Source organism: Augochlora pura, chromosome 6, assembly GCF_028453695.1.
Source record: "Augochlora pura isolate Apur16 chromosome 6, APUR_v2.2.1, whole genome shotgun sequence".
NCBI classification, from domain to species: Eukaryota; Metazoa; Arthropoda; class Insecta; order Hymenoptera; family Halictidae; genus Augochlora; species Augochlora pura.
Window position 1 is genome coordinate 3,363,325 of NC_135777.1, and position 6,015 is coordinate 3,369,339.

The window sequence follows — 6,015 nt, forward strand, 5'->3', positions numbered from 1 at the left end:
GGCGGGGGCGGGGCGGTGACGAGGCGGGGTGTGCCTGGGAGTGGGGGGGGGGGGGGGGGGGGGGGGGGGGCAGCAGCGAGTTCCATTACGGGCGTGTACTCGTTCGCTTAATCCCTTTCGGCGAGTTTTCGAACTCGTCTAAGCCGGCTCCCGGAAACTTGCCGACTTAGAGCTCGTCGGGGGCCAAGTATCCGCGAGTCACGAATTCCGCGAACTTTCCGCGCGGAGGCTTCCGGTGGCGGGGCTTGCGCCTGCAGACTTTGCAACAGTCTGGGGAACGGTGGACGATCCCGCGGAGCTCTGGATCCTCGCTGTAGATCGATCATTTCGTCGACAACCGAGAGGGGGCCGGAAGTACCGGCGGGGAGGGGAGCTCCTCTAACTCGGCGACGGGCGAAGAAACGAAAGCAATTTTGTGGGCTCGCGCGAGGATTGCCTCTAGCTTTCGAACAATTTCAGATGCTGGCTGATGTTATGGGGGGTTGTGCAACTGAAATTGGATGCTGTTCCAAGCGATTTGAATAGATTTGGTTGTAAAAGATTCGTTTGGATAGTGATTCTAACGTTATTATGTATTATATGTATATATATAGTTGCGTGATAGATTTATTTAATCTATATTTATGGTAATTACAACATGTAATATATATATATAATATATTATAATATATTTACCAAATAGGGAATTATTTTACTTAATATAGAACTATGATAATTATAATACATTTACCTACTAAATAATTATTTATTAATATATATGATATGGTATAATATGTGTATTAATAAGTAATTATTGTTACGTAATTTCGTACGTCTCTTCTCCTCGTTAACCCTTCTCACTCGACTGGTGACTGCGAGACATAAAATAGAAATACTACGAGCTCGAGAAATTACTTCAGATTTCTAGTTGAAATAGCATCGAGTACAGAGGGTTAAAAAAAGCAAAAGTCACGAGACGCGTTGTTCCTAAAAATACGCGAACGGTATACCATGTAACTTGAAAATAGTATAAAATTGATGGCAGGTACGGGGAACAGGGTTAACTCTGAGACACAGATATCCGATAAGCAATCGAGGTATCTGTGCGATAGTTAAATCGGTTCGCGGCTCTCTCTCTCTCTCTCTCTCATTCTCTCACTCTCTCATAAAACGGGGGTTACAGAAATAGCGAAATAAACGAGTGGCGGAACTGACGTTAATTTCACTGAAGAATTAATCGAGATATCCCGCGGGCGAAACTTTTACAGACGTTTATTGAAGTATAATTGAACAGAATTGTTTTAATATGTAGAAAGAGCGAGACTGGGAAATGTCGCGCGGCGGACCGAGCGTTTTATCCGCGATAATTTCGGGAAGTGACAGTCATTTAATCGGAACGGTTCCATTTCGATCGACGACGGAATTAGAATCTTCCTGGAGAGACGTCGTCGACGAGTGGAGGACCCAAGTCGGTCCTGGTTTGAGGCGAGAGCTGCAATTCGCGCGCGCCGTCTCATTTTTCGTCAATTACGAGTACGAGGGCTCTCTCTCTCTCTCTCTTTCTTTTTGTCTCTATCTCTGTCTCTGTCTCCGTCTATGTGTGTCTGTCTGCAACTCTGTTTCTGTCTCTCTATCTCTATTTTTGCTTCTGTTTCTGTCACTATCTCTGTCTTTGTCTTTGCCTGTGTTTCTGTCTCTATTTCTGTCTTTCCTTCTGATTCTGTCTCTGTATCTGTCTCTATCTCTGTCTTTGCCTCCGTTACTGTCTCTGTCTTTGCTTCTGTTACTGTCTCTATCTTTGCTTCTGTTACTGTCTCTGTCTTTGCTTCTGTTACTGTCTCTGTCTTTGCTCCTGTTACTGTCTCTGTCTTTGCTTCTGTTACTGTCTCTGTCTTTGCTTCTGTTACTGTCTCTGTCTTTGCTTCTGTTTCTGTCTCTATCTCTGCCTTTGCTTTTGTTTCTGTCTCTATCTCTGTCTTTGCTTCTGTTTCTGCTTCTGTCACTGCCTCTGTGTGTCTCTGACTCTGCCCCTGTCCCTGTTTCTCTCTCTGTCTCTGTCTTTGCTTTTGTTTATGTCTCTGTCTCTGTTTGTGTCCCTGTCTCTGTCTCTGCCACTGTGTCTGTCTCTGTCTTTGTCTCTGCCTCTGTTACTGTTTCTACCTCTATCCCTGCCTCTATTTCCCTCTGTCTTTGCTTCTGTTTCTGTCTCTATCTCTATTTCTGTCTCTTTTTCCGTCTCTGTCTCTCTTTCCGTCTCTTCCGCTTCGCACTTCCGTGTTCCACGCCATGGGATCCCCTAACGATATCGGGGCCAGCGAAGGAGTCCCTCCACGGCAGCACCGGCATTCCAACGACGACGGAGCTGAGGGAGATTGGTAGTTCCCCCATGGCGTCGCGTCGCCTTGCTCCTCGTGTTTCTCATTAAATTCGCGAACAGCTTCTTTAAAAAGGAGCCTCGCGGGTCGAGCCGTCAATTAAACGAGATCCCCGCCTCGAGGGTAGCTCCTCCGCCTTGCCCCCATCGAAACCGGTCCCCACCTGCTCTCCTAATCGGGTGACGATGACAAAAGAGTCTCAGGTGAGAATAGAACCGGCGGGTCTCGGTTAACGAGGAACGTACGCGACACTCGAGGCTTTCTGGAACACCGATGCTCTCCGGTAACAATCCTCGCGCGCACCTGGATTCAGGTATTTGTATTTTGCGAGAGGTCGGAGGTCAAGCTTACTCGGCTTGGATTGAAACTTCAATTGCTTTAAATTGTTTAAACTGTTGACTGAGTAATTTGGTTGGGGAAGTTTTGACAGAAGGGTTATGTATATGCAAAGAAGGTTTCGTAGTTATGTAATTATATTTGGATTGTTTTGTTGGTAAAGTATCTTATATTTTTTAACGAGTCTCGAACTTGGATACAGGCTGATTGCATAAGTGGAAAGTAATAAAAAAATTTTGTCGGTGGTAGTTGGTTTATATTGAATTATTTTATATATTCTATATATTTTTTATTGGATTACTTTGTATATTCTATATATTTTAAATATTCCATATTGAATTGTTTTGTATGTTCTATATTATATGTTTATATACGCTATTTCATTATAATATAAGAACTATCACATATCACGCTTCAAACATGACAATATTATCGCGTCCAACTTGCAAATAATAAGTAATAATATATACATTGCTCGAAATTTTCATTACGAGTTGAACTCGTCGATAAAGGGTTAAATCATTAAATATTTGCAATTTGCATAAGAGTCATTTAAAGTCGAAGCATTTTTTCTCAGAATAAGCGGTCCGGGTTTTCTCGATTTTATGAAATGACATCGAAGTTCTCTGGAGACAGAGGATGTCTATTTTAAAGTGCGTATTTCCAGCTTTGATCGCAGCTCCCGGGCATCCGAAAGATACCACAGGATCACGATCTGAATTTAATTCGAATTCTCCCTTTGAAGCCGAGCTATTTTCCACTAAATAGTGCCCTGGATTTTTCGATCTCTGGAAATGATTTCGAAATTTCTTTCTCGATGAACGTAAACTTATTATTATAAGTCTAGCATTATTATGCTAGAATAAATAACGACGTTCGTATTAAAGAACGCATATAAAAGAAAGAAAAATTGTCTGGTCCTATTATTAAAAATATTAAGGACAAATAAGTGCCGCTCAACGCAGCGCGAAAGGAATCGTAGTGCAAAGGGTTAAGAAAGAATGGTAATTTAGTTATGAAAAACATTATTTCAACAAATTCAGCCGTGCCTAAGAGGTTAAGATACAATTAACGAACAAACAAACCCGACGTCGTCGCGTCGAGGGTGGAAAACCTTCGCCACCGTTGCTGGCGGTTCTGGTAGGCGTGTCGCGAACGCGATCGCACAGTTTCGCCGCGTTATTCGGTCCGAGCCGCTGGCAGAGTTTCGAGTAGAAACAACGATCGCAGTATCGTCGGAACAATGTTTTCCGCCGCGGGGGAGGACGCCGCGGGGGAAGGGGTGGCGTGTGTTCGATTAACGTTCGCTCGCGGATGCCTGCGCGACGGGCGCGGGCCGCGCCGAAAGCCAGACGTCGCAACACGGCCGAGCCCCGAAATACCGTCCGCGGACAGGTCGATCCATTCGAATGTAAATATCGGGCAAACACCCCGGCGTGGTGGCGAGGGGGTTGGCCGTCCGCCAATCTCGCCGGGACTCGCTCAAGTTCACCGGGAATGTTGGACTCGTAAACTTCCTCTTGTTTCTGCCGGTGTTCCTCCACCCCCGTCTCTCTCGACGGGGATCTATCGAACCATCCAGGCAGGCGGCCACCCTCTCTCCCTCTCTGTCCTCCTCCCTAAGTCCGGAGAGGCTGCCGGGGCCCCCTCCCGGCATTTTCATCGGCCTGGTCTCATCTTTATACTTGCCTGGATATCTAGCCGCTTTAGAGGGTCGTTCAGCCAATAGGGGTGGTTGGCCGAGTCTGCACCGGCGGCAGCCAGCCCGAAGAAAACGAGCGAGAGCCTCGTGGCACGTGGGAGGACTAGAAGGGGTTGCTCGGTAGCCGGAGGAGAGACTGGCTGCCAACAGACCGAGATAAAGTGAGAGAGAGAGGATGAGATAAAGTGAGAGAGAGAGGGTGAGAGAGAGAGAGAGGAGGAGGAAGGGATGGAGAAAGGGAGACCGGAACAAAACGGAACGAGACGAAGGACGAGGCCGTCCTCGAGAGGGGAGAATGCAGGCCTGGGGGTTAGAGTGGCAGAAAGAGAAACGGTAGGGAAGGGGTGGCGCGAGGGGCTGGAGCTGCGAACCCAGAATGGGAATCGGCACTCGAGAATGGCGAAAGGGCGAAAGGGGGTGCGTAGCGTGGAAAGTAGGTGGGGCAGGAGGAGAGTGGTTTGGGCTGCGGATGGGGGTTGGGGCGGCGGTCGGTAGCTGTATTGATTCTCGGGCAGGTCAGGCTGGTGGGGCGCGGGCCGATAGTGGGGGCCGCGGCTGGTGGTTGGCGCGAAACACATCCCTGCCCGGCCGGAGCTAACGCAAAACATCAGCCTGCAAATTGGTTAATTTCGTTTGCCGAACTATCCGGAATTCCGGCGGGTTTCGTGACCGGCGCGGGCGCGGGCGCGGGAGGATCCTCGAGACCTTGCTGCGTGCCGGCGCCGTTCCATTTCGTTGTCCAGGCTCGCTCGGGGACACTGGAGCACACAACCATTCCTCGCTCTCTCTCTTCCTCTCTTTCTCTCTTTCTCTGTCTGTCCTTGCTTACTCTATGCGGCATCTCCCTCCCTTGTACCGTCTCGCGTTTCCGACTGTTTACGTTAGGGCGCGACCGGACCGGTGCTTATCCGGCACGGACGTCCAGTCAGACGTCCGGAGAGCGGCGCACGCGAGGGATCGCGCGGACCGGGCTCGTCGGCCGGCCAGGGATCGTTAACGAGCCCCCGTCCAGGAGCCGGCCGGAGCTGTCCATTTATTCCGTATCGACGGAAATACTTCCGCTTATTAATAGCTCGTTCTACGCTCCGGCGAGTGCAGTGGATCGTATCGATTCGTCTGCGAGCCCCGTGGACAGAGCTTTCCCTCTTCGTCTCTCTTTCTCCCTCCCTTTCTCTCTCTCTCTCTCTCTCTCTCTCTTTCAGTCTTCATCTCCCTCTCGATTTCTCTTCTCTCGCCACTTTCAGACGGTAATTACCGGTTACCGAGCAGAGTCGCGGCGCGATGCGTCGTCGGTCGCGCGCCACTCGTGCTCCGGAATTCCTGAGGAATCGATCAAACGAGGCAGACGGATGCGCCGCTCCTTTGTGCGCGACTCAATTTCGCGGTAATTAAATTTGCATCAGAAGTTTCATGAAAGTTTAATCGGACGACGGGTCCGGAAGAACCGGCCGACCGCCGCCCCCTCGCCTTCCGCCGTTAAGATCGAAGTATTAGGGGAACGGGCGGCCGGGGGGGTGTCGGCGATTCATTAAATTCCTCGATACAAGGGGGCGAGAAAAAAAATGGAGAGCGCGGCCGTACGTAAATGGCCGGCTCTAGAAAATGCCATGTAAATTAATTGCG